Below are 16,742 nucleotides of genomic sequence, written 5' to 3' on the forward strand. Positions count from 1 at the left end.
AGCTGTAGGTTGGCCGACAAGTGAACCAGAGAGAGACAGGGAGACGGGTGCACCATCACCTATGGTGATGAGTTTGTACTATAAGGTGATTGAGCATTTGAAGACGAAGGTTGCCGCGAAAAATATGGATTGGCAGAAGATTGATCGAACTGCCCAAGAGGCTAAAGAATCGATTTCTAGTTACTATGAGAGGTTGTTGAAGGCGTTCAAGAATTACAGTGGCACGGAAACAATCGAGGCAAAGGATATGCTTCATTTTGTGTTCAGATTTGTGGAAGGGTTGAGACCAGAGATAAGTCAGATGATAAAGTCGCATTTGATTTGCTGGCAGTCGAAACCGATTGATGAGGTCTTGAATTATGCGAAATATTGTAGCGACGAGATTGAGGTGAAACAGAAAAAGCTGAAAGAGAAGGTGATGATGATGCAACTTAAAGCAGCTCAGACAGGTCTGCAAGGTTTGCAAGGGATGCAAGGGTTCCAACAGCAGGTACCGCAGCCGCAGCCGCAGTTGCAGGGAAACATGCCGTTTCAGCCACAGGCTAGAGGCAGAGGCAGAGGCAGAGGAGGTTTTGTGAATTACGGTCCGGATTTAAACACTGTTGTAACGGGTGTGCAGGCAATGAAGAAGGTGATGCCGTGTCACGTGTGCGGAATTGTAGGTCATTGGAAACGCGAGTGCCCGATGGTGGTGCAGGAAGGTGCAGGTGTAGGTGTTGGTCAGCAAAACAATGATGTCAATGCATTTCAGACAATGAGGGGACCGAAAATGAGAAGTCCAAACCCAAATTTTCAGACCATAAATCAATTGCAGGGATTACAACCTATGCAGCCGCAGCAGATGCAGATGCCTCGTATGCAGATGACGCAAATGCAGCCGATGCAACAGCAGTTACCCATGGTACCTAATCAGCAAATGCAAATACCTTTGGCACCAATGAGTCAGCAGCAAGTGATGGTTCCTCCACAGGTCTTGGGTCAGGTAATGAGTACAAATGGCACCGTACAATAGTTCCCATTACACAGTGAGAGTGGAATAAACAATGTATGGGAGAGTGAGAGCTCAGAAGAGGAAGGAGATTGTGTGCTTGCAGCATCCGTAGAAGTTGATCAAATGGGTCCGTACGTAGAGGGAAGAGTAATGGGTCATCGTGTTTCATTCTTGGTGGACACGGGAGCCACACGTTCAACTGTTAAGAGCAGTGAAGTACCAAATTTGCCACTCTCAGGGAGGACAGTTCAAGTGGTGGGAGTAGCAAACAGGCACCTGACGAACCCAATAACAGATCCGGTACCAGTCAGCATCGGTAACTATCAAGGGGTGCATCAGTTTGTGATATGTGACTCAAGCCCGATAGCACTGTTAGGGAGAGACCTATTGTGCAAATTGGGTTGTTCGATCATGTGTTCGAACGAAGGAATAACAATCCAGACGAGCAGTGATGGGGAAGAAGAGGACAGTGTAGAGGGGGATGAAATGGAAACGGTAGATGAAGAGTATCCTCTGATTTGTCTTTTCCCGATGATAACTGAAGAAGATATTCCAGCTGAATTACGGGAGACAGTCGGGAAGGAAGTGTGGGACATGACAGGGAAAGAGGTGGGATTGATGAAAGGAGTGGAACCAGTGAAAGTGACTGTAAAGCCCAATGCAATCTTTCCCCAGACCCCACAATACCACATGGCACAAGACACCCTCATGAAAGTCGCCCAACTCATTGATGAATTTGTAAAACAAGGAGTACTGAAAGAGGTGTTAAGCAGTCCATGTAATTCGCCAATAATGGGACTAATAAAGCCGAGTGGAAAGGTCCGACTCGTGCAGGACTTGAGGAAAATAAATGACATTATAGTCAAATGCTGCCCAGTAGTATCGAATCCAGCTGTGATAATGTTTCAAATTCCTTGCGATGCCGAATGGTTCTCGGTCATCGATTTGTCACAAGCATTCTTTTCTGTGCCTCTTCATGAGGACAGCCAATTTCTCTTTTGTTTCAAATTCCTAGACAGAGTGTACAGTTGGTGTCGAATTCCTCAAGGGTTTTCTGAGTCACCGTCAATCTTCAATCAGATTCTAAAGAAAGACCTGGAAGAGTTAGAATTGCCATTCGAGTCAACCCTAGTACAGTACATTGATGACTTACTGGTTGCATCAAAGACAGAAAACGACTGCACCGCCGATACCATTGCTCTGTTGAACCATTTGGGAAGGAATGGACACAAGGTGTCTCCTTCCAAATTGCAGTTCTGTCAGAAGAAAGTGAAATACTTGGGTCACCAGATAGAGAAGGGGTCACGGAGAATAATGAAGGAGAGAATAACAAGCGTGCTTCAAATGAGTCCACCAAAGACAAGGAGGGAGGTGAGGAAGTTTTTGGGAATGGTGGGCTACTGTCGCCAGTGGATTCCCAACTTCTCCACTCTAGCGAAGCCTTTACTGAAACTGACCCAGAAGGATGCTTTGGATCAAATTGAGCTGAAAGGAGATGAGATGGATGCTTTTGTCGAATTGAAAGAGTGCATGTGCAGGGCTCCAGCTTTAGGTATGCCTGATTACACAAAGCCTTTCACATTGTTTTGCCATGAACGTGATGCATGTTCTTTGTCTGTCTTGACTCAAGCCCATGGTGGCGTAAACAGACCAGTAGCGTATTTTTCAGCTACTTTGGATCCGGTCGCAGCAGCACTCCCAGGGTGTTTGCGCGCCGTAGCAGCAGTTGGTATCAGCCTCACTCAGAGTGAAGGAATAGTGATGGGACACCCAGTAACAGTCATGGTCCCTCACTCAGTTGAGATACTTTTGACCCGCTCCCGAACGCAACACATGACCGGAGCAAGACTCACAAGGTATGAAACGATAATTCTGGGCTCACCGAATGTGCAGCTGAAAAGGTGCACTACGTTGAACCCAGCAACCTTGCTTCCTGGAGAAAATGTCGAAATTGAGAACGCTGAAGACGTCGAGCATGACTGCCTTCAGGTGACTGAATTTTGCACAAAACCTCGACCGGACATTAAAGATACTAAGCTTGATGAAAATGACCAAATTCTTTTTGTTGATCGTTCATGTCTAAGAGATGGGATGGGGATTTTGAAAGCAGGATACGCTGTATGTACTGTAACAGGTGTCTTGGAAGCGGGATGGCTCCAAGGAGTCTATTCTGCACAAGTAGCAGAACTTGTAGCCCTTACCAGAGCATGTCAACTGTCTGCATTGATGAAAGTCACCATTTACACTGATAGCCAATATGGGTTTGGGATTGTGCACGACTTTGGACAACTATGGTCACAGAGAGGGTTCCTGACTTCTTCAGGATCCCCAGTGAAGAACGGGGAGAGAATAAGGGAATTGTTACACGCTATTCAAGTGCCAGCCGAAGTTGCAGTGGTAAAGTGCAGTGCTCACACGAAAGGACAGGACTATGTTTCTCTGGGAAATGCATATGCGGATCAAGTCGCAAGATTTTGTGCCTTGAACTGTATATTACTGAGAGATGAATGGAACTCAATAAGTGAGCCAGAACTCGAACCAGCTGAAGCATTTGCCTTGAAGGTCGTAGATACAATAGAGGAACTAAAAGCACTACAGAATAATGTCAGAGAGAATGAAAGAGATTCCTGGATTAAATCACAATGTATAAAGAGACAAGACGAGTTATGGGTTTCACATGAGGGAAAATTTGTTTTGCCAAACAGTCTCCTATCACAGCTTGCGCGGTTCTATCATGGGCAAGCTCACCTAGGGAGAGATGCCATGATAAGATTGTTCAAAACTGATTGGTTTAACCCCAGATTTCGTCAAGCTGCAGAAGCAGTTTGCCATCGATGTGTCACTTGCCAGCAGATGAACCCAGGAAAAGGAACGGTTGTGAACGCGAGTCACATTGGTAGGGCAAGCGGGCCTTTTAGTCGTATGCAGATGGACTTCATTGAGATGCCTGTGCATGGAGGTCTGAAATATGTGTTGGTGATTGTGTGCATTTTTAGTCACTGGATTGAGGCATACCCCACACGTAGAAATGACAGCCTTACAGTTGCCAAGCTACTGTTGAGAGAGTTGATACCACGTTTCGGATTCCCGATCTCTTTAGAATCAGATAGGGGAAGTCACTTCAATAACGAGGTGATAAAGTTACTTTGCGAAGCGCTGAACATTGAGCAAAAGCTGCATTGTAGCTATCGCCCAGAAGCATCAGGACTGGTGGAGCAGATGAATGGTACACTGAAATCAAGAATGGCGAAAATATGTGCCTCGACAAATTTGAAATGGCCTGATGCATTGCCCTTAGTGCTAATGTCAATGAGAAACACCCCTGATAGAAAAACTGGATTGTCTCCGCACGAAATTCTCATGGGCAGGGCTATGAGACTTCCTGCAGTTCCCGCAAACGCGCTTTTGAATATTACAGATGATATGGTGTTAGACTACTGCAAAGGACTGGCTGACGTGGTTCGCTCTTTCTCTCACCAGGTGGAAGCGACCACCTTGCCACAATTGATCGATGTAAGAGTACAGAGAGTTCCCACTTAGTCAAAAGATTCATCGGCCTAAAGAGCGCCCGAACACAGGTAAATTATTACTACGGACCGCTCTATCATTACTTAAAAAAAAAAAAAATTGAGAGCCTTGCAGCTGCACAGTGCAACCAGGCAGCTCGCTTCTCCTCACTTACACAGCATCCTGCACAAAATATATCTTTTCATTTAGCTTCTGGAATGGCCGTTCGCCATCTTGGAATCGTGCTTTAACAGTGAAGTATAACAAGCATTGGCAAAGCCAGTAGATCTCGCCCATATAAGAGCTATTGACTTTGGCAATGTGTGTTGCCATGTTATACACCAGTGTGGCTGCTGTCCAGAATGGATAAAAGTTAGTGGTGTGGTGTGTCAGAGTGGAGTGGGGTGGGGAGAGTAGAGTGTCAAAGAGTGGATTTATTGTGGAGTAGAGTGTTGTAGAGTTGAGTAGATGGGAGTGGAGTCAAGTGGGGTGGAATAGAGTGGAGAAGGTTGGTGTGGATTGAGGTACTGGGGTAGATTGGATTGAGAAGTGTTGGGTGGATTTGATTGGGGTCGAGTGGGCTGAATTGAGTGGAGTGCGGTGGATTGGTGTGAGGTGAATTGGAGTGGGGTGGATTGGGATGGATTGAAATGGAGTGGGGTGGATTGGACTGGCGTGGATTAGATTGGATTGGAGTGGGTCGTTTGGATTGGAGTGATGGGGTGGGGTGGATTGTATTGGAGTGGGGTGGACTGGAGTCACTGGACTGGAGTGGGATGCATTGGACTGGAGTGCGGTGGGTTGGAATGGAGTGAGGTGGACTGGATTGGAGAGAGGTGGGCTGGATGGATTGGATTGGAGTGTGGTCGACTGAACTGGGATGCAGTGGTTTGGACTAGGATGGAGTGGAGTGGAATGGAGTAGAGTGTGGTGGATAGGATTGAAGTGGGGTAGACTGAACTGGGATGGGGTGGATTGTAGTGGGGTAGATTGTAGTGTAGAGGATTGTGTTGGATTGGATTGGGGTGGATTGGAGTGCATTGTACTGAAATGGGGTGTGGTGGATTTGGGTGTGGTGGATTCAAGGGTGAGGATTGGATTGATATGGGGTGGTTTGAATTGGGGTGGCTTGGGGTGAATTCGATTGGAGTGGACTGAAGTGGGTTGGGTTGGATTGGGTGGATCAGATTGGGGGGACAGGATTGGGGTGGATCATGCTGGAGTGGATCATATTTGGGTGGATTGGATTGTGTGGATCAGATTTGGGTGGATCAGTTTGGATTGACTGGTGGATTGGATGGAGTGGAGTGGGGTGGGTGGATTGTATTGAGAGTGGTAGATTGGATTGGGGTAGATTGGATAGAGGTGGGGTGGATTGGATTGGGATGGGGCATTGCTTTGGGGTGGTTTAGGTTGGAGTGGAGTGGATTGTAGATTGGACTGAAGTGGGGTTGGGTGGATTGGAGTAGGTTGAGTTAGATTGGAGTGGGATTGATTTGATTGGATTGGAGCGGGGTGGATTGGATTGGTGTGGGGTGGATTAATTGGAAAGGGGTGGACTGGATGGAGTGCAGTAGATTAAGGTGGTTTGGAATATGGTGGATTGGATTGGAGTAGGGTGAATTAATGTGGATTAGACTGGAGTGGGGTGGATTAAAGTGGATTGTATCGGAGTGGGATGGATTGGGGTGGTCTGGGTGGATTGGGTTGGAGTGAGGTGGATTGGGTAGCAGTGGGCTTGATTGGAGTGGTATAGATTGGAATGGGTGGATTGGTTGTATTGGAGTGAGGTGGGTTGTATTAGAGTAGGGTGGGTTGGATTGGAGTGGGGTGAGTTGGACTAGAGTGGGTTGGATTGGAGTGGGTTGTGTGGATTGGACTGGAGTAGATTGGGGCAGGGTAGATTGAATTGGGGTGAGGTGTAATGGATTGGAGTGGGGTAGATTGGACTGGGCTGAATTAGGGTGGATGGGATTGGTGTTCAATGGACTGGATTGTTGTGGGGTGGATTGGAGTGCACTGAATTGGGACGTAGTGTGGTGGATTGGAGTAGGGCGAGTTGCAGTGGGGCAGATTATTTTGGATTTGGGTGGGTTGTTTGGGATTGGAGTAGGCCCGGGTGAAGGGAGGCAGGTTGGAGTGGGGCAGACTTTTTTGATTGGAGTGGGGAACACAAGAGTGGGGCATGTTGTTTTGGATTGGAGTGGGGCAGATTTTATCAGGATGGATTTGAGTGGAGTGGAATTGATTTGAGTGAGATGGATTGGGTTGGTGTGGGGTGGAGTGGATTGGAGTGGGTTGAAGTGAATTAGATTGGAGTGGGGCATAATGTTTTGGATTGGAGTGGGGAAGAATGAACTCGGGCAGATTGTTTTGGATTCAAGTGGGAAAGATTGCTTTGGATTAAAGAGGGGAAGATTGGAGTAAGGTGGAGTGGAGTGGGGCAGATTGTTTTGAATTGAAGTGGGGCAGATTGTTCTGGATTGCAGTGGGGCAGATTTGTTCGAATTGGAGTGCAACAGATTGCAATGGGGCAGATTTCTTTGGATTGGGCAGATTGGAGTGGGGCAGATTATTTTGCATTGGAGTAGGGCAGATTGTTTTGGATTAAAGTGGGGTAGATTGCAGTGGGGCAAATTGAAATGGTTTGGAGTGTGGCAGTTTGGAGTGGGGTGGTTTGGAATGGGACATATTGTTGTGGATTGAATTTGGGCAGACTAGAGTGTGGCAGATTGTTTTTTGTTGGAGTGGGGAAGGATGGGATTGAAGCGGAGTGGATTGGATTTAAGTGAGGTGGACTGGATTGGGGTGAACTAGATTGGATTGGAGTGGGGTGTATTGTTTTGGACTGGAGTGGGACAGAATGGAGTTGGGTGGATTGGAGTGGGGCAGATTATTTTGGATTGGAGTGGAACAGACTGGAGTGGAGCGCAATCGGTTGCGACAGAATGTTCTGGATTGGAGTGGGGCACATTGTTTTGGATTAAAGAGGGGCAGATTAGAGTAAGGCAGATTGGAGTGGGGCGGATTGTTTTGAATTGGAGTTGGGCAGATTGTTTTGGATTGTAGTGGACAGATTGTTTTGGACTGGAGTGCAACAGATTGCAATGGAGCAGATTGTTTGGGATTGTGCAGATTGGAGTGGGGCAAATTGTTTGGATTGGAGTGGGACAGATTGTTTTGAATTGGAGTGGGGCAGATTGGAGTGGAGCATATTGTTTGGATTGGAGTGGGGCAGATTGTTTTGGATTGGAGTGGGGCGAACTGAAGTGAGGCAGATTAGATTGGGGTGGATTGGGAGGAGTGGACTGGATTTGGGTGGGGTGGATTGGGGTGAGGTGGGGTGGATTGTAGTGGGGCAGATTGGAGTGCAGTGGGTTGGGGTGCACTTCTCAATTATGTGTTATTGCAAAATTCCAGAAATACACACAATAAAGAAACAATGTTGATTTGCAATATTTAAAACAAGATAATCATAAGAGAACATCTCTCGCTAGCAAAAACAAAAGGAAACCTGAGTGCAAAGTGAGAAAAGACGAATGGCGAAATAAAAGAAGATTAGCTATAAAAAATAAAACTTTGCAATTTTGTTTGGCCTGCTGGGCACATTTTGACAGTCACAAGCCATCTGCTTGCAGTGCACTAAAAGTTTAAAAGAACAAAATAGTACCTCTGTCACATCGGGAGCAGTGGACAGGCACTGATTAAGTTGAAATAATCAGTGCTTGGTCCCTGCTCCACACAGAGGAACAGAAATTATGCCAGGACTGCAGTGACAAATTACAAGGCTTTAAAGAACAGTACCATGCAAGACAACAAATGGTAAGCAATAGATGGGCTCCAAGCCCTTTACCATGCTTAACAGAGTCTTGCAAGTGAGACGCATGTGATAGCCCATGGACTCGCAGGCTGAACCCTATAAATCATCTCAGAGGTGAATGCCATTCCTGAGAACATATGCACACATACCATCAGCCTTCTTCAAATGATTATTGTTATGCTTTTTGTTATGCTTTTTTTTTATTTAAGTCCAAGATGGGCAGCCATTCATGCACATTTGTAGTCACACATGGTGGGCATTGTGCAATGTTTGTTTTGAAGTAAAACACAAATCATTCCAAATGGGTGTCCACAGTGGACATCTAAAAATAGTTTGCCATGCTTAGGAAAAAAATCCAATCCACCTATGTCCCGAACGCCTATCAACTCACAGAATTGTTTTGGTTATCAACTATGCCAAAATCAACAAGCATTAAAAAGGTGGGAACTTTTGGCATTGCCTTTACTTTACCTCATTACTCGCACTGAGAGTGCTCTAGTGGGGTTCTAATATATTAATAAATTGTTTTCAAAAATAATTTGTTTGTTTTCTAAATTCTTTTAATACAACGAATATTTGTGTAGTAAACATTCTTCACATATGTCCTTCTTTACAATTAATGTTGTGTGTTATTAACCAATTTTCTGTGCTCTTGAGTCTCTCCCGTGCCCTTCCTCAGAAGAATTAGAAATACCAGTGTTTAAAAATAAACCTTTACATCTTAGAAAATCATCTTTAGACTATGAAAATCTCAGCCCAAGTAACAATTTTGTCACTTTAACCAACCCACTTCACCTTTTGTCATGAGTGCTTTAAACTCCACACACTACATTAGATGAGTAAAGAAACAAAAAGGATGGGAGAAGGGAGACATATGCAGCTATAAAAACACAAATACAAAATGGTAAGTTACTTGCAACTCCCCAGAGGTACACCCAAATCTATGTTGGCAGTACTACAACTAAAGTAAGCTCAAATCTATCCCAAACAAGCCTTTGAATACGTAAGCACACACATGGCCACTCACTGGTACTGCAAGAAAATCTCATAGAAGTGAATGGAGACAGGAAATCACATTAACACGAGTAAGGGAAAAATAGGAAGAAAAACATTTTATGTATTGAAGTGTTAATTTATTGTTATTTTTAATTAAATAAAAACAACAAGTGATGGACGGAATGCTGAACATTGTCAAACACTCACCCCCAGTCATAGATCTGGGTTTAATCCATTGTTCTTTTGCTCACCATGCCACCCCAGTTTGGACCCAGCCATATGCAAATCAGTCTTGACCCTGTTCCTCATGGAAACAGTCCAGACCGAACTGCCAAGCAAGGTCCTCACTGGACCGGAAACAAGCATCCTGGGACCGGTTTCGGGGTTTCACCCCTCATCAGCCAGGCTAGCTTGAATCCAGTGGCATGGGAAGCACGGGACACACTGTAGGAAAGTACCATCTTGCCTGGCATGTTACCCCCATTTTTCACTGTATATATGTTGTTTTAGTTGTATGTGTCACTGGGACCCTGGTAACCCAGGGCCCCAGTGCTCATAAGTGTGCCTGTATGTGTTACCTGTGTAGTGACTAACTGTCTCACTGAGGCTCTGCTAATCAGAACCTCAGTGGTTATGCTCTCTCATTTCTTTCCAAATTGTCACTGACAGGCTAGTGACCATTTTTACCAATTTACATTGGCTTACTGGAACACCCTTATAATCCCCTAGTATATGGTACTGAGGTACCCAGGGTATTGGGGTTCCAGGAGATCCCTATGGGCTGCAGCATTTCTTTTGCCACCCATAGGGAGCTCTGACAATTCTTACACAGGCCTGCCACTGCAGCCTGAGTGAAATAACGTCCACGTTATTTCACAGCCATTTTACACTGCACTTAAGTAACTTATAAGTCACCTATATGTCTAACCTTTACCTGGTAAAGGTTAGGTGCAAAGTTACTTAGTGTGAGGGCACCCTGGCACTAGCCAAGGTGCCCCCACATTGTTCAGAGCCAATTCACTGAACTTTGTGAGTACGGGGACACCATTACACGCGTGCACTACATATAGGTCACTACCTATATGTAGCTTCACCATGGTAACTCCGAATATGGCCATGTAACATGTCTATGATCATGGAATTGCCCCCTCTATGCCATCCTGGCATTGTTGGTACAATTCCATAATCCCAGTGGTCTGTAGCACAGACCCTGGTACTGCCAGACTGCCCTTCCTGGGGTTTCTCTGCAGCTGCTGCTGCTGCCAACCCCTCAGACAGGCATCTGCCCTCCTGGGGTCCAGCCAGGCCTGGCCCAGGATGGCAGAACAAAGAACTTCCTCTGAGAGAGGGTGTGACACCCTCTCCCTTTGGAAAATGGTGTGAAGGCAGGGGAGGAGTAGCCTCCCCCAGCCTCTGGAAATGCTTTGTTGGGCACAGAGGTGCCCAATTCTGCATAAGCCAGTCTACACCGGTTCAGGGACCCCTTAGCCCCTGCTCTGGCGCGAAACTGGACAAAGGAAAGGGGAGTGACCACTCCCCTGACCTGCACCTCCCCTGGGAGGTGTCCAGAGCTCCTCCAGTGTGCTCCAGACCTCTGCCATCTTGGAAACAGAGGTGCTGCTGGCACACTGGACTGCTCTGAGTGGCCAGTGCCACCAGGTGACGTCAGAGACTCCTTGTGATAGGCTCCTTCAGGTGTTAGTAGCCTTTCCTCTCTCCTAGGTAGCCAAACCCTCTTTTCTGGCTATTTAGGGTCTCTGTCTCTGGGGAAACTTTAGATAACGAATGCATGAGCTCAGCCGAGTTCCTCTGCATCTCCCTCTTCACCTTCTGATAAGGAATCGACCGCTGACCGCGCTGGAAGCCTGCAAACCTGCAACATAGTAGCAAAGACGACTACTGCAACTCTGTAACGCTGATCCTGCCGCCTTCTCGACTGTTTTCCTGCTTGTGCATGCTGTGGGGGTAGTCTGCCTCCTCTCTGCACCAGAAGCTCCGAAGAAATCTCCCGTGGGTCGACGGAATCTTCCCCCTGCAACCGCAGGCACCAAAAAGCTGCATCTCCGGTCCCTTGGGTCTCCTCTCAGCACGACGAGCGAGGTCCCTCGAATCCAGCGACACCGTCCAAGTGACCCCCACAGTCCAGTGACTCCTCAGCCCGAGTTTGGTGGAGGTAAGTCCTTGCCTCACCTCGCTGGGCTGCATTGCTGGGAACCGCGACTTTGCAAGCTTCTCCGGCCCCTGTGCACTTCCGACAGAAATCCTTCGTGCACAGCCAAGCCTGGGTCCACGGCACTCTAACCTGCATTGCACGACTTTCTAAGTTGGTCTCCGGCGACGTGGGACTCCTTTGTGCAACTTCGGCGAGCACCGTTTCACGCATCCTCGTAGTGCCTGTTTCTGGCACTTCTCCGGGTGCTACCTGCTTCAGTGAGGGCTCCTTGTCTTGCTCGACGTCCCCTCTCTCTGCAGGTCCAATTTGCGACCTCCTGGTCCCTCCTGGGCCCCAGCAGCGTCCAAAAACGCCAAACGCACGATTTGCGTGTAGCAAGGCTTGTTGGCGTCCATCCGGCGGGAAAACACTTCTGCACGACTCTCCAAGGCGTGGGGGATCCATCCTCCAAAGGGGAAGTCTCTAGCCCTTGTCGTTCCTGCAGTATTCACAGTTCTTCAGCCTAGTAAGAGCTTCTTTGCACCAACCGCTGGCATTTCTTGGGCATCTGCCCATCTCCGAGCTGCTTGTGACTTTTGGACTTGGTCCCCTTGTTCCACAGGTACCTTCAGACAGGAATCCATCGTTGTTGCATTGCTGATTTGTGTTTTCCTTGCATTCTCCCTCTAACACGACTATTTTGTCCTTAGGGGAACTTTGGTGCACTTTGCACTCACTTTTCAGGGTCTTGGGGTGGGTTATTTTTCTAACTCTCACTATTTTCTAATAGTCCCAGCGACCCTCTACAAGGTCACATAGGTTTGGGGTCCATTCGTGGTTCGCATTCCACTTCTGGAGTATATGGTTTGTGTTGCCCCTATCCCTATGTTTCCCCATTGCATCCTATTGTAACTATACATTGTTTGCACTGTTTTCTAAGACTATACTGCATATTTTTGCTATTGTGTATATATATCTTGTGTATATTTCCTATCCTCTCACTGAGGGTACACTCTAAGATACTTTGGCATATTGTCATAAAAATAAAGTACCTTTATTTTTAGTATAACTGTGTATTGTGTTTTCTTATGATATTGTGCATATGACACTAAGTGGTACTGTAGTAGCTTCACACGTCTCCTAGTTCAGCCTGAGCTGCTTTGCTAAGCTACCATTATCTATCAGCCTAAGCTGCTAGACACCCTATACACTAATAAGGGATAACTGGGCCTGGTGCAAGGTGCAAGTACCCCTTGGTACTCACTACAAGCCAGTCCAGCCTCCTACATTGGTTGTGCAGTGGTGGGATAAGTGCTTTGAGACTACTTACCACTCTTGTCATTGTACTTTTCATAAGAGAAAAATATACAAAACAAGGTCAGTGTATATACACATAGCCAAAAAGTTTTGCATTTCCTCTTTTCACTCTTTTCTAAGTGCTGAAAAGTACTTCTAAACTTTCAAAAAGTTCTTAAAAGTTTAAAAAGTTTTTTTCTGTCTTTCCAAAAAGTTCTGAAAACTTTTTTCTCTTTGTCTATCACTTTAACTCTCTCTAAAAAATGTCTGGCACAGGCCAAAAAGTTGAACTGTCCAAACTTGCATATGATCACCTTAGCTGGAAAGGAGCAAGGAGTCTCTGCATAGAGAGAGGTTTGAGTGTAGGGAAGAATCCTTCTTTAGAACTGTTAATTAATATGCTTAGAGTACAGGATAAGGCCATAAGTGCCCAATCTGTAGAAAAAGTAGCTAATGGTTCTCAATCTGATCCAGGGACTCCCCCAGGAAAAGGTTCAGGAAAGAAACTTCTCAGCCTGCCCATTACTAGACAGTCTAGCATAGTTGGTACAGAGGTTGAATCACATCATACTGATGATGTGCTCTCACATTATACTGGTAGCCAAGCTGTTAGGGTGCCCTCTGTAAGGGACAGGTCTCCTTCTGTTCATTCCCATCATACCTCTGTATCTAGAAATGTCCCTCCCACCCACCCTGATGACAGATTGTTGGAAAGGGAACTCAATAGATTGAGAGTGGAGCAAACCAGACTGAAGCTCAAGAAGCAACAGCTGGATTTGGATAGACAGTCTTTAGAAATAGAGAGGGAAAGACAGAAAATGGGTTTAGATACCCATGGTGGCAGCAGCAGTATTCCCCATAGTCATCCTGCAAAAGAGCATGATTCCAGGAATCTGCATAAGATAGTTCCCCCTTACAAGGAGGGGGATGACATTAACAAGTGGTTTGCTGCACTTGAGAGGGCCTGTGCTGTACAGGATGTCCCTCAAAGGCAGTGGGCTGCTATCCTATGGCTATCATTTACTGGAAAAGGTAGGGATAGGCTCCTTACTGTAAAAGAAAATGATGCTAACAATTTCCAAGTTCTTAAGAATGCACTCCTGGATGGTTATGGCTTAACCACTGAACAGTACAGGATCAAGTTCAGAGATACCAAAAAGGAGTCTTCACAAGACTGGGTTGATTTCATTGACCAGGCAGTGAAGGCCTTGGAGGGGTGGTTACATGGCAGTAAAGTTACTGATTATGACAGCCTGTATAACTTAATCCTGAGAGAGCATATTCTTAATAATTGTGTGTCTGATTTGTTGCACCAGCACTTGGTGGACTCTGATCTGACCTCTCCCCAAGAATTGGGAAAGAAGGCAGACAAATGGGTCAGAACAAGAGTGAACAGAAAAGTTCATACAGGGGGTGACAAAGATGGCAACAAAAAGAAGGATGGTAAGTCTTCTGACAAGGGTGGGGACAAATCTAAAAATGAGTCTTCATCAGGCCCACAAAAACACTCTGGTGGGGGTGGTGGGCCCAAACCCTCCTCTAATCAGAACAAGGAAAAGAAACCATGGTGCTATTTATGTAAGATAAAAGGCCATTGGACAACAGATCCCAGTTGTCCAAAGAAAGGCACCACAGCTCCTACCACTACAACCCCTACTGCTACACCTAGTGTCCCTACTAATAGCAGTGGTGGTGGGAGCAAACCTACTAATAGCCAATCCAAGGGAGTAGCTGGGCTCACTTTTGGTAATTTAGTTGGGGTTGGTCTGATTAGGGAGACCACAGAGGCTACTTTAGTCTCTGAAGGGGCTATTGACTTAGCCACTTTGGTTGCTTGCCCCCATAACTTGGAGAAGTACAAGCAACTAACCCTAATAAATGGTGTTGAGGTCCAGGCCTACAGGGACACAGGTGCCAGTGTCACAATGGTGATTGAGAAACTGGTGCACCCTGAACAACACATACTTGGACACCAGTACCAAGTAACCGATGCTCACAACATAACACAAAGCCACCCCATGGCTGTTGTAAATCTCAACTGGGGGGGGGTATCTGGTCCAAAGAAAGTTGTGGTAGCTTCAGATTTACCTGTAGACTGTCTATTAGGGAACGATTTGGAGACATCAGCTTGGTCAGATGTGGAGTTGGAGGCCCATGCAGCAATGCTGGGCATCCCAGGGCATATTTTTGCTTTGACAAGGGCTCAGGCCAAAAAGCAAAAAGGACAGGGAAGGTTGGATCCTGGAAGAATGGACCAAGTGCTCCCTAAAGCTAGGGCTAGTAGAAGCAAACCACTTCCTACTATCCCTCCCTCTACAGTGGATTCTAATTCTGAGGAAGAAGAATTCCCTCCCTGTGCAGAACCTACACCAGAGGAGCTGGAAGCAGACACTGCTGAGCTTTTGGGTGAAGGGGGGCCTGCCAGAGAGGAGCTGAGTGTGGCACAGCAAACCTGTCCCACATTAGAGGGTCTCAGACAGCAAGCTGTCAAACAGGCTAATGGGGATGTCAGTGACTCACACAGAGTTTACTGGGAGGACAACCTCTTGTACACTGAGCATAGGGATCCTAAACCTGGAGCTGCCAGGAGATTAGTGATTCCTCAGGAGTACAGAAAGTTCCTCCTAACACTGGCACATGACATTCCCTTAGCTGGGCACCTGGGTCAAATGAAAACTTGGGACAGATTGGTACCACTGTTTCATTGGCCTAGGATGTCTGAGGACACAAAAGAATTTTGTAAGTCCTGTGAAACCTGTCAAGCCAGTGGCAAGACAGGTGGCACTCCAAAGGCACCCCTTATCCCACTGCCTGTGGTTGGGGTTCCCTTTGAAAGGGTAGGGGTTGACATAGTTGGCCCCCTTGACCCTCCTACTGCTTCAGGCAATAGGTTTATCTTAGTGGTAGTGGACCATGCCACAAGGTATCCTGAAGCAATTCCTTTAAGGACCACTACAGCTCCTGCAGTGGCAAAGGCCCTCCTGGGAATATTTTCCAGGGTGGGCTTCCCAAAGGAAGTAGTATCAGACAGAGGAAGCAATTTCATGTCTGCATACTTAAAGGCCATGTGGAAGGAGTGTGGTGTAACTTACAAGTTCACAACACCCTATCATCCACAAACAAATGGACTGGTGGAGAGATTTAATAAAACTCTCAAAGGCATGATTATGGGACTCCCTGAAAAACTCCGCAGGAGATGGGATATCCTTCTACCATGCCTCCTTTTTGCCTACAGGGAGGTACCCCAGAAAGGAGTGGGCTTCAGCCCCTTTGAACTTCTTTTTGGACACCCTGTTAGGGGTCCACTCACACTTGTAAAGGAGGGTTGGGAACAACCTTTAAAAGCTCCTAAGCAGGATATTGTGGACTATGTACTTGGCCTCAGATCAAGGATGGCTGAGTACATGAAAAAGGCCAGTAAAAACCTTCAGGCCAGCCAAGAGCTCCAGAAGCAATGGCATGATCAGAAGGCTGTTTTGGTTCAGTACCAACCAGGGCAGAAAGTGTGGGTCTTGGAGCCTGTGGCCCCAAGAGCACTCCAAGATAAATGGAGTGGTCCACACACAATTGTTGAAAAGAAGGGTGAAGTCACCTACTTGGTTGACTTAGGCACTGCCAGGAGTCCCCTTAGGGTGCTCCATGTCAACCGCCTGAAACCCTACTATGACAGGGCTGATCTCACCCTGCTCATGGCAACAGATGAGGGACAGGAAGAAGACAGTGATCCTCTACCTGATCTCTTCTCTTCCACAGAACAAGATGCTCTTGTGGAAGGGGTAGTTTTGGCTGATTGTCTTACTGCTGAGCAGAAAGATAATTGCATAAATCTCCTAGGACAATTTTCAGAACTCTTCTCCATTGTGCCAGGCACCACTTCTTGGTGTGAGCACACTATAGATACTGGAGACAGTTTACCTGTCAAAAGTAAGATCTATAGGCAGCCTGACCATGTCAGGGACTGCATAAAGCAAGAAGTTCAG

The sequence above is a fragment of the Pleurodeles waltl genome, chromosome 1_1 (assembly GCF_031143425.1).
Source record: "Pleurodeles waltl isolate 20211129_DDA chromosome 1_1, aPleWal1.hap1.20221129, whole genome shotgun sequence".
Lineage (NCBI taxonomy): Eukaryota > Metazoa > Chordata > Amphibia > Caudata > Salamandridae > Pleurodeles > Pleurodeles waltl.